This window comes from Schistocerca nitens, chromosome 4 (assembly GCF_023898315.1).
Source record: "Schistocerca nitens isolate TAMUIC-IGC-003100 chromosome 4, iqSchNite1.1, whole genome shotgun sequence".
NCBI classification, from domain to species: domain Eukaryota; kingdom Metazoa; phylum Arthropoda; class Insecta; order Orthoptera; family Acrididae; genus Schistocerca; species Schistocerca nitens.
The window spans coordinates 972792298-972820114 of NC_064617.1; the positions used below are offsets into that span (position 1 = coordinate 972792298).

Sequence of the window (27817 nt, forward strand, 5' to 3'; positions counted from 1 at the left end):
ATTCGATCCCTGAGAAACCCTAGATTTCAGCAGGATAATGCACGACCGCATGTTGGAGGTCCTGTACGGGCCTTTCTGGATACAGAAAATGTTCGACTGCTGCCCTGGCCTGCACAATATCCAGATCTCTCACCAACTGAAAACGTCTGGTCAATGGTGGCCGAGCAACTGGATCATCACAATACGCCAGTCACTACTCTTGACGAACTGTGGTATCGTGTTGAAGCTGCATGGGCAGCTGTACCTGTACACGCCATCCAAGCTCTGTGTGACTCAATGCCCAGGCGTATCAAGGCCGTTATTACGGCCAGAGGTGGTTGTTCTGGGTACTGATTTCTCAGGGTCTGTGGACCCAAATTGCGTGAAAATGTAACCACATGTCATTTATAGTATAATATATTTGTCCAATGAATACCCGTTTATGATCTGCGATTCTTCTTGATGTAGCAATTTTAATGGCCAATAGTGTATGTTGAAAAATACCAAGACAGCGGAGACTAATACGGTATATTGAAATGCTGTATGAAACCAACCTGGTTTCAGGAAGAAATGTGCTGGATTACTTACTGAACGAAGCTCGTACTTTCCAAAAGGAGTTGACAACGCAACTCAATCAGATGTACTTTCAGTACAGACATTTTGATATTCCGTCAGCGAGGTCTAAGTTTGTTTCCTGATCACTTCTTGTGTTTTGGGACTTGGTGAAGCAAGAGTATCCGCAAGTAGGTAACAAGACCTTACCGCCGGTGTCTTATGTTCTGGTGTAAAGAGACGTGTCTCAAGAAGTTTGGAAACCCCTGCTCTGGAGCACATAAGCGATGAAAGCTTCGCGGATCTCTAAAAGTAACTGCTCCTAGTAGAAACCGAGGTGACAGAATCATCTCGAGTTGTTTTCCTCGTTTGAGACACGCGTATGTGTGTCGGAGCTGGGAGGTCCGCGACCCCTGCTCGCCCTTTCTGCACACATTACTCGGCCACGAGATACGTGGCTGGAGGACGTAAACATCATAACTCTTCCCTCTTAAGCGGAATGAAAACATAGTTATCTCTCTTATTGGCAAATGGGTCACAGTGCTTAAGAAGGAAGAAGTCACCATTATCAAATGCACATATTTCATTTACTCTTTCGTGTGATAAGAGCAAGAAAAATCGACTAGAATATGTGTATTTCACTAGTGAGTTGCAGCTGTATTGATAAAATACGATCTTCTCTGGCAAGCTATCCGTTAAATTATTAGCCTCTTTAAGCACAATAGAAGACTAGTCTCGATTTGCCTTTTGTTTTATTCCCTATATAACAACATTAAACTCAAGGAACGGCTAGTTAGAGACAGCCACTGAGTGGGTTTTAGCAAGAGGAGATGACCTGCTTCTCTAGTGGTGTGCTAGGTTACTGCGGCGCGGGGCCAACATCATTTGTAAAGCTTCTCTTCCACAAGTAGCCAACGACCTTGCCGCAGTGGTAACACCGGTTCCCGTCAGATCACCGAAGTTAAGCGCTGTCGGGCTGGGCTAGCACTTGGATGGGTGACCATCCGGTCTGCCGAGCGCTGTTGGCAAGCGGGGTGCACTCAGCCCTTGTGAGGCAAACTGAGGAGCTGCTTGAGAAGGGGAGGCCGCCAATTGTGAAATTCAGATTAGATTCATACTGCGCATAACAAAAACTCATGGCCAGAGGTGTAATGTGGCAAAGCACCAAGATGCACTTCTCAGCCGTTGTCGAGAACATCTAGTTAAAAGAAACCGTTGCGGTGAAATACTCTCTACGATTAATAAGTTTCTACAGCGTCGTGGCGCAGCGGTAAGCGCTCGGGTTCGTAATCCAAAGGTCACGGGATCGAATCTCGCGCCATGCAACCTTTTTTTTTAGTATTTCTTTTTTGTAATTCCAATGTGTACACACACACACACACACACACACACACACACATATATATATATATATATATATATATATATATATATATATATATATAAGTTCCCGGCAATTAGTTGCAACAATTATGCATATAATAAGTTGTTGAAAGTCGTTTGTCGTGGAAGAACTGGCGACTTCGAACATCATTATGTTTTCCTCAAACAAAGTTGTATTTCACAAATGTTATTAATTGTCTTCATAATGTTAACCATGTATAGTTAACGGAAGACATAGAAACGATATTCCGAAACGAATACGTATAGCGTAAGTCACACGTTCGAATTAGAATAGAGACCCCACGAACACAAATTTGCTGTGGCAGGTATGAAATATAAACTCCGTTACTCGCTCGTCACACTTGAAGGACAGATGTTGAATGGGCCGAAACGAGCCGCCGCATAACAGCGTAGTTGCCTGCTGACTTCGAAAGAAGGTAGATGCGGTCCCTGGCGCAACTTATAACATCGTCGAAAATCAGTGCGGACGTGAGAGCTTTGGTACACCCTGTTAAACAAACGGAAAAATGGAGGCGGTACAATTGGAGAGCGATCCGCCTTCACCAACATGCATAAGCAATTCATTAATAGTATATATATATATATATATATATATATATATATATATATATATATATGAATCACAAAAACCTAATAATAAAAAAAATTTGTATGGCGCGAGATTCGATCCGGGGACCTTTGGATTACAAACCCGAGCGCTTACCGCTGCGCCACGACGCTGTAGAAAATTATTAATCGTAGAGAGTATTTCACAGCAACGGATTCCTTTAACTGTCGATTTTCTCGACAACGGTTGGGAAGTGCATCTTGGTGCTTTGCCACATTACACCTCTGTCCATGAGCTTTTATTATGCGCAGTATGAATCGAATCTGAATTTCACAATTGGCGGCCTCCCCTTGTGAGAAGTAGCGGCTCCAGGGTCTCGTAAGTTTACACACACGGCCTGAGAGCGGTTTGCTGACCACATGCTCCTCCATATCCGCATCCGGTGACGCCTGTGGGCTGAGGATGACACGGCGGCAGGTCGGTACCGTGGCCTGTTCGGACGCAGTTTGGTTAAGTTTTCTTCCGCAAGTATCTCCTACCACCCAAACTTCAGAGAAGTGCACCAGTTATCACCGTATTTGACAATATATCAGTCTGATGCAAAAACTAGCAAATACCTCTTAATGTACAACCGTCGACAACAACTGCATGGGGGCTTAATAAAAATTTTAATGCAAATAATTTTAATTTTTTTTTTTTTTTTTTTTTTTTTTGCTTTAGTAGCTGTCTGTCCGATTACGAAGTCTCGTAACGGTTGGCCCTGACTGTTATTGTTACGCAATCTGACTGCTTAGAACAATAACAAAGAATGAAATGGAAATTTTCATTAATACAGTTAATTAATTAAGCCCCCAGCAACTATAAAACCAACGCAACAACAAGCACAAGAGTAACTGTTCTGTGTGTGGGAGTGTGACTCAACGTACGCATCTGGCACGGTTCTTCTTCAACAACACAACAATTTTTAAATAACATTATACTGAATTAATTAAAGAAAATACAAATACCATAATTACTCAAGAGAACCACAATTACACTCTAATCCAAGAACCCAAGCCAGATGCTTTGTTGACTGAACCTGTAATGACACATTATTTAAAACATGGAAATAATGAAAAATAAATCAAGTTTCGTTACCTTCATATATTGACCAAAATCACTCTCATAATTACAATATATCTCCACACCGCCTCGCTATTACCACATCTGAACAAGAACCTTTCAGTATCACATCTCAGCAAGCACTCCCTACTAGCACATCTGAACACCAACTGACTACTACGAGCTCTCCCCAAGCAGTGACCTCTAGCACATCTCAATAATGACAGCCCGTGGAGGCGGCGGAACAATGCTCTCTAGCGATCTCTGGCGCTGTGGCTCAGTGTAGCCACCTTTCATATGCCCTTCCTCCACGGCTAGAATTTGATGGTATTTTTGCCAGCATTGGTGGTGAAAATACCACCAAATTCGTCAAAAAAATACAGACAAAAATAAAAGATAATATTAATACGTAAATATCATATAACTAGATAAAATTTTGGCTTTGCACTGACCTTTCAATAACCTATTATATAGAATACAGTAAGCAATACAAATTCTTTCATACATGTGACTTTACATAACAGTTTATACAAGTATTATGTGGTTAAACAGTTCAATCAATAGCGTCACCAATGACGAATATGTGCAGGTAAGAGTCTCATAACTTTCCACAAACAGTAATACACAATAAATCAGTTTATACAAATATTCACATAAACGCTTTCCACAGCCCAAGAATAAGCAGTTGACAGTTCCAGCAGTAGCACCCAGCAATGGTCAACAGGTGCAAATACCACAAGTAACATTTTTTCAATAGAAACAGTCCATCAGTGGCACCCAGTACTGTTGAATAGGTGCAGACACCAACAAGTAACACCATTTCAGTAGAAGCAGTCCATTAGTGGCACCAGCAATGTTGATCAGGTGCACACAGCGACAGGTGACTTCATTTCAGTAGAAGCAGTCCATCAGTGGCACCCAGCAATGTTGAGCAGGTGCACACAGCAACAGGTGACTTCATTTCAGTAGAAGCAATCCATCAGTGGCACCCAGCAATGTTGAGCAGGTGCAGACATCAACAGGTGACATCTTTTCAGTAGAAGCAGTCCATCAGTGGCACCCAGCAATGTTGAGCAGGTGCAGACACCAACAAGTAACACCATTTCAGTAGAAGCAGTCCATCAGTGGTACCCAGCAATGTTGAGCAGGTACACACAGCAACAGGTGACATCTTTTCAGTAGAAACAGTCCATCAGTGGTACCCAGCAATGTTGAGCAGGTACACACAGCAACAAGTCACATTTCTCAGCAGAAGCAGTTCAATAAAATACACTGTCACTGATCACACTGTTCATCAGAGTTTATAAGCAGAAATTAAACATGTCCTAGTGGCACCAATATTGTAGAAAAGGTACAAGTAACAGTCCATAATTTTTTTTTTTTTACAATCACTGATTACACAGTTCATCAGCAGAAATTAAACAAGTCCTTGTGGCACCAATCATGTAGAAAAGGTCCAAGTAACAGTCCATATTATTCACCATAACTACTGAGACAGTTCAGTCATGAACAATAGTTTGAATGCACATACAATTTCTTTAACAAATTATTATCAATGCTCTTACACTAAACATACAAATCATGATAAACACACAAATGATATCAGATAATTGTCCTATTAACTATTACAATACACAAATACCAGTAAACCTATAATATTTATGGGTGTCAGTGCAAGCCACTACCAACAAATAAAATAATATTTAGGAGATAGGTTGGGATCACTTCTCTGGGATTATAAAAGGAAAACACACAAAACACACTCTCATCTTTCATCCACATTAGTGCTATTGTGTAGTTGAATAGTGTTAACTGTGTAAATGCAATTCTGTCAAAAGTTGATGTTCATCATGTGTATCAAGTAGTAGTGGCAGCAATGTATAACAGTCAATAATAGTTAGTCAACGTCATAGTCATCATGTCTAGACCAATGTTTGCCAAGCCAGATCAAAATGTACTGTTGCTGAACAACTGTCAGTGTACCAAGATATGCAAATGCTTCCTCTCTCAAAAAAAAGTATATACTGCTTAGCGATTTGACAAAGTGTGTGTGTAGGCAATCTTCTTTCTACTTGAGTGTTCTAGTCTGCCATCTTCATCCTCCTTGTTCCATATGGACCAACAAAAAAAAAAATATGCTCCTCACTTACTTTACCTCTTATCCACCAAAACTCCAATAATCATCACTTAACTTCAATAATACCTCATTTACCTTACCTCTTGTCCACGAAACTCGAATAATCATCAACTTCACATAATCTCAATACCTCAATAATACGTCTATACATATAAACCTCAGCACCAATATCATTTCACTTCCATAACAACTCTTTCCTCTAGTCAGTCTCCTCGAACAAGTACAGACAAAATCCTAGTGCAACTTCAATTCAGCATCCCATACAATCCGAAGACACAGTGTCCACACACAACCTCTGTGTAATCCATCTGACCCAAATTTTCTACTCATTATAAATTATAAGATACATTTTGGTTCCTTGTCCATCATTAAATAAAAGAAATGCATACATGACCTCTAACAGACTTAGTTCGAATAACTCTCAGTAATTAAGTACGATTACGGAGTGTGAATAATCATAATATTTCACAGTGTGTACACCACTTCAAGAATCATGGCAGAAGCAATCATGTGGAGTATTCCTTGTGTCAAGTGTCACTTCCTATTTCAATTGCTCACGAAAAATGCAGTGTAATACTGTCAATGGTCTAAACCTAGTTTTGGTCTGTCATGTCGTTAGCTTCCTTCCTATTAGCATAAATTTATACAGCTTCCATAAAACCTCAGCTCATGTGACTTCTATGACTTTCTTTTACTAATGTCGTTCGTCGAATTATAGCAGTTCATTTTCTTATCTTAAAAATATAAGGCACTGAGCGTAAGCAAAACATGCAATAGCGAGTAAATATACCAGTAGAGAACAGAATGTCAACAAGTGGATGCAGCACAATCCCTACAACGAGGCTCTGCCAAGTGAACAATCTATAATTAATACCACAGTGTAACCTAAACTCTATATTTGTACACAGTATATCAGCATTTCTATATACTAGATTGAAGAGTAGTTATGACAACAAAACAGAAATGTGTAAATATGCAATCCATATGCACAGCAGCAAACATGCCTTACACAATAAACAGGTCATTAGAATCACATCGCCATAAGCAAATAAATCTTCATATGTAATCTTAATAAGTAAACATGAAGGCGCAAGCAGATAAATCACAAAGTATAACTTACATATCTAACCACATCAGCACAATTAATCAGGTGACAATTATAATTTAAATAACTAAGCACAGCAGGCACATAATAAAAAAAATATGACGTCAGTGAAAAAGCATAGCAGCCAAGCGATGTATAATATACGCAAGTAATAACACTGTTCATTAATCAATAATTGTCAAAATCAGTAAATGTACACAAGCACGTCGCTTCACAAGTAATTTCATAGAACATAAAATTTAGCACAAAGTATGAGTCACGTAATCGCGAGCAGCAAATTACGTCTAAAGTACGTACCTAAGTGAAATTATGTTACCTGAAAAATAAACTCAATTAATAGTTACCCTTTTTAGTTTATTAGTTTCATCTTCGAAATGACCTTCTTCCTGAAAATTTTCTCCAAAGCAAGTCGTCTTAACGTCGGACACGCACAGAATTTACCTGAAGGTCTTAAATACTTTATACAACCGTATCCTGAAAAATACTGAACATTAATAACACCATAGCTTTATACTGAATTTAGTCGGAGAAATTAAACTGTGTATTTGTTTACGGCTGTCAGTGCATTCGCACTGAGCGCTCGATCAGCTGTAGGCGCGTGACGTAGGAAGTCATTGTTTGCGGTCAACGACTGCCTCGTGCGGCGCGCAGACTGACTGTTGCTTTGAGTGTGCGCCGCCGCCAAAACACAGCGCGGTATCCTTGTACTCTCTCCATGTTTACGTAAACTGTTGGTTTCTCACAAGTATGTCATTCCACAAAAATGTTTCAAAATTATATCATTCCACAAAAATTTTAACGTTTGATATGTGATGTATTCCCTTAGAGCGTCGTGATTTAAGAGTTTCTACTTCAACAGTGTTATCATGAATAATTTTGCGAACCCTATATGGACCGTTATAAAGCAGAAAAAATTTGCGACACAAGCCTTTTCCTTTGTGAGATAAACGATGAGACTTAATTAACACCTTCTGGCCAACTGACAACATTTTTAAACGACCAGGACGTTTCGCTGATTTCTCTCTTCTAGCAGCCGCCGATGCAATATTTTGTAGAGCCAGGTTGACAACTTCAGAATGCCGCAGTTTCCGTGAAGGCGGAAAAGGAACGATTTCAGAAATGCGATTTGTTGGTACTTTATTTTTTAATATCAATAGAGGCGGTAAAGAAGTTGAGTCATTAGGAAGTTCATTCAGAATGTTTTGAAAAATATGAAGATACTGATCCCAAGTTCTGTGATTCTGATGACAATAAAGACGGCACAATTTATTGATTTCCTTCATCCATCTCTCTGAAGGATTAGATTGAGGGTGAAAAAGTGAAATGAAAATTGGTTTAATTTTACGACGCCGTAGAGTACGAAGCCAAATTTTAGAGCGAAACTGTGATCCATTATCTGATATAACCTTATCAACATGACCAACTTCCTTAAGAAAATGTTTGATGAAAGCATTAGATACTGAACGAGCTGTTGCTTTGTGTAAAGGTGTAAAACACACATATTTTGATGTTAATTCCACTGCTACGAAAATATACGCAAAACCATTAGTAGAACGAACCACTGGACCGAACAAATCGACTGCAGCCATCTCCTTTAATTTCGCTGGAATGATAGGAAACAACGGTGCTCTGTGAGAAACTGTTGGCGGCTTAGCCTTTTGACATAATTTGCATTTGGCAAGAACAGATCGAATACGTTTTTCCATATTACTGAAGTAGCAATTTTCTCGTAATTTATGAAAGCATTTTCTGGGACCAAAGTGCGCATAACTGAAATGTGTGTACCAAATCAATTTATTGACCCACTCATCAGGAATACAAACTAACCAAACAGAGTTGTCGACCGATTTTCGTTTGAAAAGAATATCATTGCGAACTAAATAATACTGTCTGATCGCTACGCTTTTCTTTCTCCTCCACTTCTCCTTAATGTCCTTCCAGATTGGATCCTTATTTTGCTCCTTAGCGATGTCCTGGAGCGAAGACGAAATAAAGTTCTCAAACGCAACACCTTGAATGTACATCAAACAATAATGGTTTTCTTTGCCGTCCTCTTCGGCACTTTGTTTCAAACCCATAGGTGCACGTGATAAAGCATCAGCAACAATATTTGAAGATCCCTGTATGTAAACAATACTAAAATCAAATTCCTGTAGGTACAACGCCCATCGTGACAATCTGCCATGAGTTAATTTTGTCGACATAAGAAATTCCAGAGCTCGATGATCGGTGTAAACCTTAGTATGTCTGCCAAACAAAAATGTGCGAAATTTTGTGAAGGCCCATACAACAGCCAAAGCTTCAAGTTCCGTAATCGAATAATTCTTCTCTGATTTAGAGAGAACACGGCTTCCAAAGGCAACAGTTTTCTGTACTACAACGCCGTTTTCTTCTATCTCTTGAAATAAATGTGCACCTAGGCCTTTGTATGATGAGTCCGTCGCCAAACAAAAATCTTTAGATAAATCCGGATGTGAAAGAAGTGGGGCAGCAACTAAAGCATCACGAAGTTGTTCAAATTCTGACTGAGCTTCCTCATCCCAACACCAATTAGAATTTTTTCCAGATAATTCACATAAACGAGGTGTGGCCAAATTGTCCAATCTAACAAAGCGTCTAAGAAAATTACAGACACCAAGGAAACTACGAACATCACGTTTTGTGGTAGGAACAGCATAATTATGAATAGCGTCTAGTTTCTCTGGATCAGGGAGAATACCTTCTGTAGAAATAATGTGACCGAGAAATTTCACCTGAGAACGACCAAATTCTGATTTTTCCAAGTTCACTGTCATGCCAACTCGTGCAAAAATACGTAATAATGAATCCAAAATTTTGTTGTGCTCACTCCAAGAACGTTTAGCAATAAGAATGTCGTCAACATAGGAAGTAATATTGTCACGAAGACAAACAGGTAAAATTTCATTTAAGCTACGAATGAATGCTGCTGAAGATACAGTAAGTCCAAACGGTAATTTCCGAAACTGGTAACAGTTACCAAAGGCTAAAAAGGCAGTATATTTTCTACAATCAGGGTGGAGTTCTATTTGCCAAAAACTTGCGCGCATATCAATCGTGGATAAAACTTTAATTCCATGGAAATGTTGAAGAAGTTCATCTAAATTTTGTGGACGGTCAGTTTCAGGAATAATAATATTATTTACCTGTCTGGAATCCAGAACCAAACGAATTGACCCATCCTTTTTAAGCACGACATGTAATGGGCTGGTATAAGGGCTGACTGCTGGCTCAATAATGCCCTGATCTAACATGTATTGAAGTTCATTCTTAACCTTGTCTCTGTAAGCCAAAGGAATAGCGTACGTTTTCCCGCGAAATGGTGTGTGTTCTTTTACTTTAAATAAATATTGTAAGCCTTGTATAGTTCCTGTGTGATGACTAAACACTGTAGCATGTGAAGTCAAAATGTGGTGCAGCTCTTCTTTTGCAACGTCATCTGGCACTTCAGCTTTCTTAAACTTTTCATTAATTAATTCTTCGCTACTAATTATATCCTCCATCGCGTCTCTGTATCTATTGTCATTGTCATGAATAAACACACTGTCGTCATAATGCTCAACGAAAGCATCAGAAGTAAGAAACCTTAAACATTTTGTATCTGATTCAGATCTTGCTAAACACTCGAAAAATTTCAAACATTTCGGCATTCCGGCAACAGTCAAATTCACACTTCCTTCTTTAAAGTTCAAAATTGCCTTATGTGTGTTAAGAAACTCCATACCTAATATAATCTGTGTACTGAGTAATGGAACAATAATAAAATTAGCAGACAATTCGTATCCTTGACAAATAAAATTTAGGTTGGTCTGTTGTTTAACTTCCACACCTTTTCCAGAAATCGCTCCTCGAATTGTAGTTTTAGAAATAGGTAACACAGGACAGGCAATAATTCTTTCACATATACGAAAAACTGATTCACTAATGACGTTCAATGGGCTCCCAGAATCTAAAACTGCAGTGAACTTATTCTTACCCACACATACTTCAATAACAGGATGTAAAAATGCGTCTACATTATTTTCCTTTTCATCTAGCAAAATGTCTCTCATGTCTTCCAGGCGTACGTAGTGTAAAGTTGTAGTGTCATTACTTTCCGAACCGTCTATATTGCTGCCAGAAGCCGAAGCTGCTAGTCATTGTCGATTGTTTGCGTCACGTCTTTGATTATTCGCGTCATTTCGCGGATCAATTTCTACTAATTGCACTTGTCTCTCTGAAGTTCTGTCACGTGGAGGATGCCAATTAGGTCCTTCCTGTCTGTTAGATGCAAATTCTTGGTTGTGTCTGTTATTAAAATTTCTGTTTTCCTGTCTGTCTGCATAACTACTTCTTGTATAATTTCGACTGTCACTTCTGAAATTATTGTTAGATCTACTACCCTGGTTATTTCTGTAGTAAGAATTTCTGTTATTGTATGAATAATTTCTATCTTGATGATACCGATTACTGTTTCCGTATGGTTGATCATTCTGGTAGGAATTACCGTTATTATAATTGTCTGTGTAATTTCTGTTAGAACGTCTGTTATTGTCATAAGGCCGGTATCTATTGTCCTGTCTGTTACGTCTGTCATTCTCAAAGTTACCCAAATAACGTCCGTTCCGATCACTATCCCTTTTCTCTGAAAATGTATTGTAATTACTGCTACTGAAGAAATTACAAGAAGTCCCGTCGTCGTTGTCATACTCAAGTTCTTGTAGCAAAGTCTTAAAGGTCTCAATGTCGTCTTTACATCTTCCGGCTAAAGCAATGTGTCTTATGGATTGTGGCAGCTTAGTTAAACAAATGCGAATTAATTCAGTCGGGCTGTAGGGGTTGGAAAGGAACTGATTCTTTCGAATCATGTCTTCAAAATATTCTGCTGGCGTGCGGAATTCAGACTGTTTGAAATTACGCTGCATAATAAGACTGTGTTTGACTCTGTCTTGCGTGTTTTCGGACCAATATGCCGATAGAAATGCATGATAAAAATCATTCAGATTATTACAATCTCTAATGAGTGCACGCATCCGCGTCGCCGGTTCGTTTTCTAAATATCCACACATAAATTCCAGTTTGTGACTTAGTGGCCAATTTGGTGGGAGTGCATACATAAATTGATCTAACCATGCACATGGATGTATGTCATTCTTAGAATTGCGGAAGATCTTAAATTTCCGAACAGTCAAAAAGTGTTTATAGTCAAAGTTTTCGCCTCGTGGCGACAAAGACCTACCGCGTCTGTCCCAGTTTGAATGTCGATTATTGTCAAGTTCGCGCGCCTGGCGCTCTCTTGTTGCATCCCGTAAATGAAACAAATTACTTTCTTCAAACCCCTCTGCTACCTGTGATTCTAAATTTCTTTTGCTGTCTTTTCCTACAATTTCACCTTCGATTTGTTTGACTTGCTTTCGTAATGCCTCTACTTCCCTTTTAACGCGTTCATTAAACTTTCCTTGATTTTCAACATGCTTATTTATGTTCTGGTACTCTTCGGTTTCTGCAAATGGTAATGGAGCTGTATCATCCGAATCTCTGTCCCCATGTAAAATAAGATTTGTCAATTTATCTGAAATTTCCTCAACTCTTTCCGATAAGTCACCTATTTTTTCTCTCTGTTTACCTACGTCTTCCGTAAGTGTCGCGACTCGGGTTTCAGTGTTGACACATTTGGTAGTTAACTGTTCATATTGTTGTGTTAGGTTATTTATTCTGTCATTTGGTACGGATTCCTCGATTCTCTCAAATATCTCTTCCTTATCGTGTGCACGTTGTAAATTTAACTCTGAAAATTTTTGTACTATCACGCGATCTCTTTCTTCCTGTTCTCTATCCTGTTCCCTTTGTCTAATCTCTACTGCAACTAATCTACTATTGTGAGTATTCAAAATTGGTTGTACTTCTTCTCTGATTTCTCTCTTTAATTCATCTTTCATATTTTTAAAACAAGTCCCTATTCGTGAATCTAACCGTGTTTCCATTGTTTCCATCTGTGTTTTTAATTCAGATCTAAACTGTGTTTCCATTGTTCCCATATCATTTTTTAATTCAGATCCCAAAGTTCCCATCCGTGTTTCCATTCGTGTTTCCATTGTTCCCATCTGTGTTTTTAATTCAGATCCCAAATTTAATATTATACCCATCAACTGCTCCATTTGATCTGGTTCGAAATTCTTTTCGCCCCTATCATTTCTCGCAAAACCAGTTTCCTTCGTCATAGCTGTATAGCCATCTGTGTTCGATACTATTCCAGAATCTTCTGTCGTTAGTCTCGAATTCTGAAAATTTTCTAATTGTGAAAAGTTTTGAATTGGTTCCGGACTATTTTCCCGACTTATTACATTGTTTTCCACTTCATTATTCAACATACTGTTCTCTTGTGTTGGCGAGTTCGCCATGTCAACAATTTCATCATTCTCACTATTCATCATTTTTGCCTTTTTCATTGATCGCGTAATCATTTACAAAACAAACAAAACTCGTCACTGTACGAAAATTACACACAATGACTCTTTATCATCAACAATACCATTCACTCGAAATGTTTCCCTCAAACACGATTAACGAACAATTGAAATAATTGCACTAAATCGTCAAACGCGTATACAAGACAACAAATCAAATTCAGAGAAAAAATACCATTATAAGAATGACAATTACCAAATCTACACATGCAAAACAGACTATAATTACTAAACTACAAGTTACTACAACAATGCTACTGTCTACTATTTTTTACAATCAGAAGATTTCCAAGGGACGATCCGAAGCAGTGGACGCCACGTGCATGGGGGCTTAATAAAAATTTTAATGCAAATAATTTTAATTTTTTTTTTTTTTTTTGCTTTAGTAGCTGTCTGTCCGATTACGAAGTCTCGTAACGGTTGGCCCTGACTGTTATTGTTACGCAATCTGACTGCTTAGAACAATAACAAAGAATGAAATGGAAATTTTCATTAATACAGTTAATTAATTAAGCCCCCAGCAACTATAAAACCAACGCAACAACAAGCACAAGAGTAACTGTTCTGTGTGTGGGAGTGTGACTCAACGTACGCATCTGGCACGGTTCTTCTTCAACAACACAACAATTTTTAAATAACATTATACTGAATTAATTAAAGAAAATACAAATACCATAATTACTCAAGAGAACCACAATTACACTCTAATCCAAGAACCCAAGCCAGATGCTTTGTTGACTGAACCTGTAATGACACATTATTTAAAACATGGAAATAATGAAAAATAAATCAAGTTTCGTTACCTTCATATATTGACCAAAATCACTCTCATAATTACAATATATCTCCACACCGCCTCGCTATTACCACATCTGAACAAGAACCTTTCAGTATCACATCTCAGCAAGCACTCCCTACTAGCACATCTGAACACCAACTGACTACTACGAGCTCTCCCCAAGCAGTGACCTCTAGCACATCTCAATAATGACAGCCCGTGGAGGCGGCGGAACAATGCTCTCTAGCGATCTCTGGCGCTGTGGCTCAGTGTAGCCACCTTTCACAACATATTGGCTTCTGTTAGTTAAGAAGTCTTCGAGTCAGTGACATACCTGAGGACCTGTTCCGTATGCTTGTATCTTCATCGACAATCGGCCATGTGGCACTATGTCAAACGTGCAACGGAAATCTAGGAATACTGAATTCGTCTGTTGCCTTTCATCCATACTTCGTAGGAATTCATGTAAGAAAAGAAACCGTGCCGATTTGTGGACAGAAGCTTTTACCTGTTAAGGAAATTTATTATACCTGAACTGAGAATTTGTTCAAGGATTCTGCACAGCAAACCGTTGTTCAAGATATTGGTCCATAATTTTGCGGGTCCGTCTTATATACAGGAGTCACCTACACTTTTTTCTGGTCGCTCGGTACTTTGCGCTGGGTAAGAGATTCCCTATAAATACAAGCTAAGTGAGTGGCCAATGCCGTAGAATATTCTTTGTAATTGTATTTTTTTCGAATTGGGACTCCATCCAAACCTGTGGACTTGTTTTCAACTCTTACAGTTGTCTCCCTACGCCAGGGGTGCTTATCACTCTGTCATCCATACGGAAATCTGTTCGACGATCAAACTACGACATGTGTGTACGATTCTCCTGCACAAATGATTTCTGAAAAGCGAAATTTAGAACTTCCGGTTTCGTTTTGTTTACTTCAACTGCCACAGCAGACTGGCTAAAGAGTGACTAGATGGAATCTCTCAGACTTGCTTAGCGATTTTACATAAGAGCAGAATTTTCTCGAGTTGTATGCCAGATGTATTGCTAAAGCTGTCGGCACACGGACCGTGCCGCTGAACGTTAACGTTGAACGTGCCACGTTCAACGTGCTGCTGAACGGTCAGTAACGATGCGACTTGTGCGTACGGTACGTGGGCCCCAGCGTGGTATACGCGATCGCAACGCACTCCAGCGGCAGTTGAGGGATGTTTCTAGTTCGTAAATCACACTGTTTACTTAACAGTCGCGCGTAAAATTGCCACGTTAGCTTTATTAAAACGCACATTTCCTCCATTGTTCATATCCTAGTCACATTGTTCTATATGTAATGTTGTGGCGTAACAAGCTAGCTACGCCACACTGAAGTAGCCGAAAGGGCACGCGTCAACTCACGCCGTCTTGCGTGAGGTCTGAAACAGGATACTTATGAATGCTATAAAGAAAAGAACGGAGCTTAGGTTTACTTAACTTTAATTTCTTTGTGGTACATATCTCTTGATAATACAAGTGAGACTCTCTCCAGATATGGTTAATGGCGCCTTGCTAGGTCGTAGCCATGGACTTAGCTGAAGGCTATTCTAACTGTCTCTCGGCAAATGAGAGAAAGGCTTCGTACGTGTAGTCGCTAGCAATGTCGTCCGTACCACTGGGGCGAGTGCTCGTACGTCTCTCGAGACCTGCCGTGTGGTGGCGCTCGATCTGCGATCCTGACAGTGGCGACACGCGGGTCCGACATGTACTAATGGACCGCGGCCGATTTAAGTTACCACCTAGCAAGTGTGGTGTCTGGCAGTGACACCACATTCCTCCCCCGCAAATCGGCGGACGGTCGTGTGATAAGGCTTCCGCCCGCCGTGGGGAGGACCCCATGTTGACATAGGCGATGAGGTGGGGAGCCTAACAACAGGCGAGGCTGTGCCACCCGCACCCTGCCATTCGGTCCGAGGGGAGCTAGGAAACGCCTGAAAACCTAGTCCAGGGTGCACGTCAACATGCGTTGTATGCGCCCGTAATGAGACAGGAGGGGCCGAAGGGTCGACCTCCATTGCGTCGGGGCACCCGACGGGCGAAGACGACATCTGGTCCGGAGCGGGCAAGAGTTCCATGGCGGAGTACAGCTGGTCACGGGAAGCGATCGGCGGCGCGCGACCCAGGGAGGCGCTGGGCGGCTGCAGCGAAGCGTCCACTGCGGGCGGCGCCGGCGGGAGAACAGGCGGCGGCGGCAGCGGCGCGTTGCCATGGGGCAAAATGGAAGGCAGCGTCGGTAACACCTGGGGATGAGGCGAGCCAGTAGATGGGTCCCCAGGGCGCTGACCGGACGGCACCGTCGCTGAAAGCAGACGGGGAGCGGCAGAACCCGTGCGACGACAGAGGCGCAGCTGATTGAGATGCCGACGCACCTCACCAGAGGCCCCCAAAACCAAATACATCGCGCGGCCGAGGCAGCGAAGAATGCGCCCTGCGAGCCAACGCCGTGAACCTCGATAGTTGCGATAGAAGACAACGTCGCCAGGAGCAAAAGCAGGAGTCTGCCGCTGCACAGGAACCTGATGCGGCGGATGCAGCAAAGACATCAAGGTTCGATGAGGACGACCGTGGAGCAACTCAGCCGGCGAGCGACCATCGCGGGGCTGAGAGCGATACGAGGACAAAAAGAGCAATAACGCGTCCTCCCGAGAATGCGACTCTTTCAACTTCAACATCTGTGACTTGAAAGTCCGGACCAATCGTTCAGCGGCACCGTTTGACTGAGGCGAAAACGGCGCGGATGTCAGATGTTGAATACCATTGGCCTTGCAGAATGACTGAAATTCTGCGGACATGATTTGTGGGCCATTGTCGGAAACAATAGACAGTGGAAGACCTTCAACGCAAAAAATAGCGGATAACGCTTGGATGGTGGCAGATGACGTCGTGGAAGACATCCGGACAACAAAAGGAAAATTACTGAAAGCATCGACCACAACCAACCATCGAGCATTCCAGAATGGACCAGCAAAATCTATGTGCAAGCGTTGCCAAGGGGAAGTGGCTTTCGGCCATGCAAAGAATTTCCGCGGCGGTGCGGATTGTTGTTCGGCACACGCCATGCAAGAAGAGCACATATTCGTAATCGCAGCATCGATTCCGAACCAAGTACAGTGCTGACGAGCAAGTTGTTTCGCGCGCACTATACCCCAATGTCCTTGGTGAAGGAGCCGTAAGACAGAGGACTGTAACGAACGCGGGACCACTACTCTGGACTGATCAGTATCAGAACGCAACAACAAAACACCACGTCGTACAAAAAGTCTCTCCTTGTGAGCAAAAAATCGGCGAACCAACAGATCCTCGATCCGTGACTTGGACAAGGGCCATTGCGTAGCAACAAAACGCAAAACAGTAGCAAGGACAGGGTCAGAAGCTGTGGCTGTAGCTACACGACGAAAAGCAATCGGAAACGATTCAACCACGTCATCGGTTTCCGAATCAAGGAACATGCAAGCAAGTTCGGAAGAATCGCATGCTTTATCCTCAGCAACAGGCAAACGGAACAACGCATCAGCGTTTCCGTGCTTAGCAGTGGACCGATACAAGATATCGTAGCGGTTGGCGACCTCATAACGCAATGCGTGGGGAACATTGCGCGCTCTGAAAAACTTCGGTTGCGCGTTTACTTTCAGTTCCAAATGTGCTTCATAGTTCTTAGCGCAACCAAGGCCCGGTGCAAAAATGTCTGCAAATTCCTCACATAGACGAGAAACACTGGCGGAAGGCACAGGCTCGGTCACTGATAGGACCTGATTTACGATTGACAAGTTAAACAACTGAAATAAATCTAAACCAAACAAGTTCACTGCCGAAGAAGAACGAAGAACGTAAAAAGACACAAGTTTTGTTTGTCCCTTGTATGTTGCAAGAAGGCTGCACTGTCCTAACACAGGGATATTCTGTCCTGAATAACTCGTGAGCTGAACATTTGCGGCACGCAACGGAGGTGCGCCCAGTTGTTTGTACGTGGCGTGATTGAGCAATGAAACTGCAGCTCCGGTATCGAGCTGGAACGGTATCACTTTGCCTTCAAAGTCCAAGTCTACAAAAAGTTTATTGTCCTGCTGACGACAAGAGCGACTGTTTTGTGCAACGCGAACAGACACTGGTACAGAATCACGTGCGACGTGACGGGATTTGCGTCGACGTCGACGCACACTTTTTGTGGGACGAACACAGTCACTGTTAGCGAGAGGAACACTGGGCGGAGTGGCACTAACTACATGAATGTCCATGGGCGAAGGTTCCCGAGCCTGCTTGTCCTTGGTTCTATTCCGGCACGAAGCAAAGGGCCTGGAATGGTTGTGATTGTCTGATCTGAGCTTTTTTCTGGCAAACACTTTGAACATGTCCTTTCTTATGACAGTAAAAGCAAATAGCATGGCGTGACGGGCAATTGTCACGCGAATGTCTAGTTGCACACCGCGGGCATGATTTCAGAACTGCATTGGCATGCGTACGCGGCACACGTGTTGAGAGCTAGGCCGCAGCTGCGCGAGGGCAGGTTAGCGTTCCGTGCAGCGGGCCCGGCGGGCCGGTTAATGTGACACACGGCTGGCGAAGTTGCAAATGATTCCTGAGCAAAGTCAAGTGTGTCTTGCCTATCCAATATGTCTATCACTTGTTGAAGGGAGGGATTGACGAGTTGCAAAATCTGTTCCCGTATGCGAACATCAGAAACGTTCTGTGCTATTGCATCATGCACCATAGTATCTGAATAAGGGAGTCCACAGTCACATTCAAATGCACAATCCCTAGTAAGTCCTTGCAAAGTTGCAACCCACTCCCGATTAGTCTGGCCGGCCGTACGTTTTGTACGAAAGAACGTATACCTTTTCGCAACGACATTTACTGTTTCTTTGAAATAGGCATCTAAAGCAGACAAAATTTCTTCGTATGACAGAGTTGCTACGTCGCGCCGGGGAAGCAATTTCACTATCACACGGTGGTGGACACACCTACACACGAAAGCAAAAACGGCTGCCGCTCATTACCTTGAATTCTGTAGGCGGCGAGGTGGAATCCAAATTGTCGGGACCATTCTGTCCAGCTTTCGTCGTCCGCTTTATACGGACGAAACGGTGGTGCAACTGCGTGTTGTGGCTGCGGTAGCGATGAAGCGGCGGCGGCCGCATCGGTTTGCAGCGCACGTTGATCCTGGACGAGCTGTCCAAGGGCATCCAATAACGCCTGCGTCTGCTTATTCTGCAAGCGATAAAATTCGGACAGTACATCTGGAGATCGTGGCGAAGCCATGACACAAGCAAATTAGTGCAAATTAGAAAGAACACGTTTACACTCGTCGCCAAACTGTTGTGGCGTAACAAGCTAGCTACGCCACACTGAAGTAGCCGAAAGGGCACGCGTCAACTCACGCCGTCTTGCGTGAGGTCTGAAACAGGATACTTATGAATGCTATAAAGAAAAGAACGGAGCTTAGGTTTACTTAACTTTAATTTCCTTGTGGTACATATCTCTTGATAATACAAGTGAGACTCTCTCCAGATATGGTTAATGGCGCCTTGCTAGGTCGTAGCCATGGACTTAGCTGAAGGCTATTCTAACTGTCTCTCGGCAAATGAGAGAAAGGCTTCGTACGTGTAGTCGCTAGCAATGTCGTCCGTACCACTGTAGATGTTTTAAGACAAAACGGGATGCACCATGTCCAATCAATAGGGACACAGGCTTATAAAAGATCCATTACAAACAGTGCGACACAAATTTGCAATAGTTGTCCGCATAAGATAAACACTATTTTATCTTTCCATCATTCCTGTAAAACCCTAAGGTCATTCTTACTTGATCACTGTTTCCACCCAGTAGTAGAATCTTTACAACATGTAAATTACGAAACTCGAAAGAAAAAGGAACAAAATATCTTTATACAAGTAGCGCAAGCTGTCCTGTAGATTAAGGCAATCGAACAAACTCACTCCTCAAAAAAATGTGAACTTATATTTACATAACATCAAATATTGTAGTACATACGTACATTAAACTAATAATAAAGCATCAGAGCCTGTTATTTATGCGAATGTTAGGAAAAAAATAGTTAGACTTGTCGGGACACGAACCATCACCACATCACACACCTGGCTGAGAATCATCAACGCTGCTCACTACGCTACAGTAACAAAAAAAATGGTTCAAATGGCTCTGAGCACTGTGGGACTCAACATCTGTGGTGATAAGTCCCCTAGAACTTAGAACTACTTAAACCTAACTAACCTAAGGACATCACACGCATCCATGCCCGAGGCAGGATTCGAACCTGCGACCGTAGCAGTCGCGCGGTTCCTGACTGAGCGCCTACAACCGCTAGACCACCGGGGCCGGCAGCTACAGTAACAACAATTCATTAATTGTTAATGTTGTCACTTCATAAACGCTTTAATCGTAGCTATGTTACTAACTGAAATTTAATTGTAATAAATCGTACCTATCTGTGTTTTTGGTGCATGCTCAGTGTGTAGCTGCCTTCAAATGACATCTCATAATACCCAAGTTACAATAATTCTTTTTTTTTAGTTTTATTTATTTATTTTTTTTTTTTTTTGGACTTAACATCTGAGGTCATCAGTCCCCTAGAACTTAGAACTACTTAAACCTAACTAACCTAAGGACATCACACGCATCCATGGCCGAGGCAGGATTCGAACCTGCGACCGTAGCGGTCGCGCGAATAATTCTTTTGCCACGAATATGATGTCTCTCATTATTTTCTTGCAACGAATCACGCAGTTAACAACGGGTTTTATTCTCAATTTGCTGGTGCTCAGGAACGACATATATACATATAGGCTTGATCTTAATGCCAATATGGCGCCTCCCAACTCTGTACTGAAGGAAGACGGCGTGTATGTGACGTAGGTGACGTTGTTCCATCTCATTGGTCAACGCTCAGACGCACGCTCAGAATATCTGACAGGCTAGATATTGCTCTGCACGTTCGGAAAGACCCCCGAACCTGCTATTCCACGCTTTGACGTCAGAAACTCGGCACGCTCAACGTTCGACAGCACGGGCCGTGTGCCGACGGCTTTACGGCACAAGCACGTTGCGGGCCCCGTATTTCTCGTGGGCCCGGTATTCCACGCTGTGACGTCGCCAGTTCCTCGTCCACGCGTGTTTTCACACCCCGTGAGAGGACGGCTTTAAGTTTTCCCTCGTTCCATAACCCTTCAGACATTCTGTTTACGAAGTACTCTTTCGTTTCTTAATTTTCCAACTCTAGTACAGACGACAGACTGTGTCGTACAGAGTGCAGCCAGATGTGGACGCGGCCGCCCTTGTCTCTCGCGGACGCAGACGCCGCGCTGGCCTTGGCGGCCACATTCCTGCGCGCCCACAGCACGCCAGGCCGGGTCCTGCCCGGGTCCTGCCTACCTGCCGCCGCTGCCAGCTCGCCGCTCTGCCAGCGCGACAGCCAATTGTTTACAAACAGACGCGGGTCAACAGCCGCTGCCGCCGCCGCCGCCGCCGCTTCCTCTTAACTAATGTACTCCAGCTGCCGCCTGCCGTGCTCACCTTGACGTTGCTCCTGCATCTCCACACGTTCAGTACGCTGCCTAACAAGCAGGCCCAGAATTACTTCAGATTTTTGTCAGGGTACAAAACAGCTGCTACCCGGATCAAATGTGTCTTCACGTGGGCCATATTTTTCGACAATATGTCGCCGCAATAGCTTGCCGACGGCATTGCTGCAATGTGCCTGCGATACGTGTTATCATTGCCGTATGGCCGGGCATTATCCGATGTGGCACAGCAGTCACATGTGGCGTTGCGATGTTGAAACCTTCCCGTCTCCTGTATGCCTCTTGTGTTAATGATAACCCTCCCTTTTACAATAAACTACGAAACCTTCCCTTAGGATTTCTATCTCTTGCTTAATAATAACAAATGAAATCTTCCCTTTGAAATTTATTCTCTTTCTCTATCTTCGCATACAAATTTAATTGCTGCTTATTAAAAGTGATTTTCTGATTATTTCGACGAAACATAGAATGTGTCCTCGTCGTGTGGCCCTCAGTCGTTATCTGCAATAACCCAAAACTGTTCCTTACCTTTTTTACTGTTACTGGATCGCCATCTGACTGCTACATCGAACTGCGACATGAATATACTTACTCTGTTTTACTATACTCTATTAACTGCTGGTGGGCTTTCATAATAAGTGGCTGTATTTATTACCAAAGCTGACGTTATTCTTTAATAACAAACGTGACGTTATTCTTTAATTAATTTGACTGAAGTTACGTAATTCGTAGTTAAACGTTTTCTTGACAACAATAAAATTTTGCAAAGTTTTACGTTGATGGTTTTTGGGGTGGATTATAATTAGAAATGCAATATTGCTGGCAAAAGTTAATTATATTCTGAATGAAATGATTTTACAAACGTTCAAATGGGACTTACTTTTTACAATAATCTCAAAACTAGCGCCGGCCGTTGGTGGCCGAGCGGTTCTAGGCGCTTCAGTCTGGAACCGCGCTACCGCTACGGTCGCAGGTTCGAATCCTGCCTCGGGTATGGATGTGTGTGATGACCTCAGATGTTAAGTCCCATAGTGCTCAGAGCCATCTGAACCATTTTTACAACTAGCAATGCGCAAACATACCTTCAGTAGTCTTGAGTTTCTCAAAAAGTTTATCCAATAATATTAGTTCCTCTTATTATATAGTTAGCTCATGTCTCTGTACATCCGTTTATAATCTCTTGTAAATCATAGCTGGTGGCTGGCAGGCACACCGCTCCTCTCAACCTCTCGCTTCAGACCTGCTACCGACTCGCTTCACTTCTCGCTTACTACTGACATCCTACGAACGCTAAGTGCGGTCTCTCCTGCCAACAATGCTTTCTGGTGCAGACATTCCCTGCTACCATTACAAAATGTATCAATGCGCGGTCTTTCCCGCTCTTTTCTTAAAATGTATCCGTACGCGGTTTCTCCCACCCTTTTTAAAATTATATCAACAATACTTTGGTGCAGACATTCCCTGCTACCACAATTATTTCCAACAAGACAAATATTAATTATTCCTGAAACTTCCTGGCAGATTAAAACTGTGTGCCGGACCGAGACTCGAAATCGGGATCTTTGCCTTTCGCGGGCAAGTGCTCTACCACCTGAGCTACCCAAGAACGACTCACGCCCCGTCCTCACAGCTTTACTTCTGCGAAAGGCAAAGGTCCCGAGTTCGAGTCTCGGTCCGGCACACAGTTTTAATCTGCAGGGTGGAAATCTCATTCTGGAAACATCCCCCAGGCTGTGGCTAAGCCATGTCTCCGCAGTATCCTTTCTTTCAGGAGTGCTAGTTCTGCAAGGTTCGCAGGAGAGCTTCTGTAAAGTTTGGAAGGTAGGAGACGAGATACTGACAGAAGTAAAGCTGTGAGGACCGGGCGTGAGTCGTGCTTCGATAGCTCAGATGGTAGAGCACTTGCCCGCGAAAGGCAGAGGTCCCGAGTTGGAGTCTCGGTCGAGCACACAGTTTTAATCTGCCAGGAAGTTTCATAACAGCGCACACTCCGCTGCAGAGTGTAAATCTCTTTCTGTATTAATTATTCCTACTTAATACTATTAATAAAATATAAACATCTTTCATAAATTGTGATTTGACAATAGATAATAGAAATATACACGTCTTACAATGTTTATCTTGTTTATTTGCTTATTTCTGATAGCGTGTTTAGGAAAGCACAAGGCTGACTACCTATGGAGGAACGTTGTAGTTTTCCTTCGTGTACAGCGAGCGGGCTGTGTGGGCGCGTAGCGGTTCCGACGTAACCACAGGTCCGTCACGAAGGCTGCAGTGGAAGCAGGCCGGACTCTTTTTGCAGACGAGTCTGTAGCATGACCCTGGCCGTCCATTTCCGTTACGAATGCGGTTTTCTCATGGAGGTAGAATAAGGGGAGACGGCGCTACAGACTTACGCTCTACGTTGTTTTGAAGCCAGTGGGCGGGGCCTATCGCCATCTTGGATCCCCCAAAACATTAGCAGACAAGTGTTTACAATTGCTTCTTGTTCGTTATTTCTGTCGTGTGCACACGATGTTTGTTTTATATAGTAAATGTTATACTGTTTTAGTGAACAACACAGCATAACGAACGCAACTTCAAAAGTTTTTCTGGTCTTAAATGCGTATTCGATACAGTAATACGACACGAAAATATGACGCTGATGGCCTCAGTACTGTAATTCCTTTTTGTTTATACACTTCCAAAACCGACAAGAGAAGTATGTGCTATGAAAAGCGCGCTTTCGTAATCCATTTCTTTTCACTTTCGTTGCGTTTGTGTCGATAATTGATAAAGCCAGAACTCCAACAGCAATGATTGATAGTTTATAGCCGGCCGCGGTGGTCTCGCGGTTAAGGCGCTCAGTCCGTAACCGCGCAACTGCTACGGTCGCAGGTTCGAATCCTGCCTCGGGCATGGATGTGTGTGATGTCCTTAGGTTAGTTAGGTTTAAGTAGTTCTAAGTTCTAGGGGACTGATGACCACGGATGTTAAGTCCCATAGTGCTCAGAGCCATTTGAACCATTTTTTTGATAGTTTATAAGCATCGATTTGTATTCGTTGCATTTTCAAGTCAAATGCAAATTTTAAATGTTCAAGTTTGCAAGAAACTTACCTTGTTTCCTTTGGTGTCCCATAGATGTATGCAGGGATGATATAAGCAAGCCAACTGTCATCTCAACAAAGTGAAAGATTCATTAAATTACGAAGGAAAAGAACTGAATTTTAGATTGTCAGGCCCATTGTAGTTTACACACCTGCTTTGTTTTTAAACGTACCTGCCAAGTGACATTCAGTGTGGCAAATAACAGCAATTTACAGGGTAACACGACAGCACAGTGATCTAAATAGCCTGGACTTAGATAGGGAGCTTTGCTTTAAGAAATATGTAACCCTTTAAGTACTTATAATTTAACCATTGGAGCAGGTGTTCCACACTTTTACTGAAGATTTAATTAACTACATGTAGTTACATTACTTGTATATTAAATTATTGCATTTTAAAACATTAGTCTCCATTTCCAGGATATTTTTTGCCAGAACATTCGAGTTACTTGGGAATAACCAAACAATGAAAACCAAGTGTATTGCTCAACTCCAGAGAGCTCTTCGCGTTGGACTGTCAGGAAATGTAAAGTCAAATCACAGAAATAAAACCATAATGTAAAACTTTACAGTGCGTCAGAATTTCAAGTATACATAAGAAAATAGCTCTTAAATAAGTCCACTTACGAGTGAAATGTGATTTGTTTAAACTTTAGACTACAATCAGAACGATTAGTACACCCGTAAGCGACGCAAGCCCGTTTTTTTTCTTTTTTTATCAAAATACTTCACGACTACATGGAATCAAACTACCAGAAGCGAATGTTTTGGGGTAGCTAACATGGTGGATCTTCACTTGGGTCGGCTTCAAGTTTGTGGCGTCATGACAACTCCTCTTATTTTTACCTCCATGGGTTTTCTCCCTTGAAAGGAGCTGCCGACCAACTCCCAGGCAATTGCCACGTGTGGTGAATTCACCCTGCGGTACACAGAACGCAGAAGAGATCGATACGTTGCCTCTGGCTCACCATCACAAAACTCGTGCCTTCCCTCCAAAATCGGGTTATTCAGTCATGTGAATCTTGCCTGACACCGAACTTTGGCACGAAAGACTCGACCAATGAGTGAAACCTGGCTAGGAGTCAATAACAACCTTCTGCATACTAAAAAGGCTTTTGATACCGTTCCCCACAAGCAACTATTAATGAAATTGCGTGCACACGGAGTATCGTCTCAGTTGTGTGACTGGATTCGTGATTTCCTTTCAGAGAGGTCACAGTTCGTAGTGATAGACGATAAACCATCGAGTAGCACAGAAGTGATATCTGGCGTTCCGCAAGGTAGTGTCATAGGCCCTCTGCTGGCCCTGATTTACATAAATGATCTAGGTGATAATCTGAGCAGCCCCCTCACGTTGTTTGCAGATGACACTGTAATTTACCGTCTACTAAAATCATCAGACGATCAATTGAAGGCTTTTGATACCTTTCCCCTCAAGCAACTATTAATGAAATTGCGTGCACACGGAGTATCGTCTCAGTTGTGTGACTGGATTCGTGATTTCCTCTCGGAGAGGTCACAGTTCGTAGTGATACACGGTAAATCATCGACTAGAACAGAAATGATATCTGGCGTTCCGCAAGGTAGCGTCATAGGCCCTCTGCTGTTCATGATTTACATAACTGATCTGGATGATAATCTGAGCAGCCCCCTTAGATTATTTGCAGATGATGCTGTAATTTACCGTCTAGTAAAATCATCAGACGATCAATTCCGATTACAAAATGATCTAGAGAGAATTTCTATATGGTGCGAAAAGTGGCTAGGCGCTACAGTCTGGAACCCCGCGACCACTACGGTCACAGGTTCGAATCATGCCTCGGGTATGGATGTGTGTGCTGTCCTTAGGTTAGTTAGAATTAGGTAGTTCTAAGTTCTAGGGAACTGATGACCTCAGATGTTAAATCCCATAGTACTCAGAGCCATCTGAAACATTTTTGAACGAAAACTGGCAATTCGCACTAAACAAAGAAAAGTGCGAGGTTTTCCACGTGGGTACTAAAAAAATCAGATAAACTTAGGGTATACGATAAATCGCCCAAATCTAAGGGCTGTCAATTCGACTAAATACCTAGGAATAACAATTACGAGCAACTTAAATTGGAAAGACCACATAGATAATATTGTGGGGAAGGCGAAACAAAGACTGCGCTTTGTTGGCAGAACACTTAGAAGATGCGACAAACCGACTAAAGAGACAGCCTACATTACACTTGTCCGTCCTCTGCTGGAATATTGCTGCGCAGTCCGAGATCCTTACCAGGTAGGATTACGGAGGACATCAAAAGCGCAAAGAAGGGCAGCCCGTTTCGTGTTATCGCGCAATAGGGGTGAGGGTGTAACTGATATGATACGCGAGTTGGGGGTGGCAGTCACTGAAACGAAGGCGGTTTTCTTTGCGGCGAGATCTATTTACGAAATTTCGATCACCAACTTTCTCTTCCGAATGCGAAAATATTTTGTTGATACCCCCCTACGTAGGCAGAAGTGACCATCATAATAAAATAAAAGAAATCAGGGCTCGAACGGAAAGATTTAGGTGTTCATTTTTCCCACGCGCCATTCGAGAGTGCAATGGTAGAGAAGTAGTACGAAAATGGTTCGATGAACCCACTGCCAGGCACTTAAGTGTGAATTGCAGAGTAATCGTGTAGATGTAGATGTAGAAAATGCATTCAGTGACCCAAGAACGGTAAATCTGTGCAGGGTTCCCAAGTATTCTGGAGAAGAAAGCGAAATACTCGCTGGTATCGGCTGCAATGCCTGGAGACCCTCCCCTCCACATTGGATTTTTCCTGAGTTAAAGACTTAAGAGGACACAACGATTTCGTTTTGGGACTTGCCGTGGAGAGACCGTCTGGACCCGTTCTGATATCGATAACAGCTATTCTCGGCCGCCATCTCAGCCATTCGGTGCTGACGACTGCGTTGGGATGCATGTTCGTTGAGTTCTATGTAACGTTCGCAATTAGCACTGTCCGTTAGCTGAGCAGCTCACAATTTTAAGGATCTGCAGCGCAACTTAGGTTGCTCGATCACTTGTCTTATTTCGCGAATCTTGCACTCGACTGCTTTCCACGCAGTCTTCCAATTAGAC

General features: G+C 42.5%; 1 protein-coding gene and 1 pseudogene across 1 annotated transcript in view; both read left to right on the plus strand.

Annotated features, from left to right (window-relative positions):
* LOC126253664 (CD151 antigen-like) overlaps positions 1-27817 on the plus strand; it is a 681749-nt gene that overhangs the window by 407790 nt on the left and 246142 nt on the right. The gene's annotated exons all lie outside the window — the stretch shown is intronic.
* Positions 1442-1559, plus strand: LOC126253934 (5S ribosomal RNA; annotated as a pseudogene).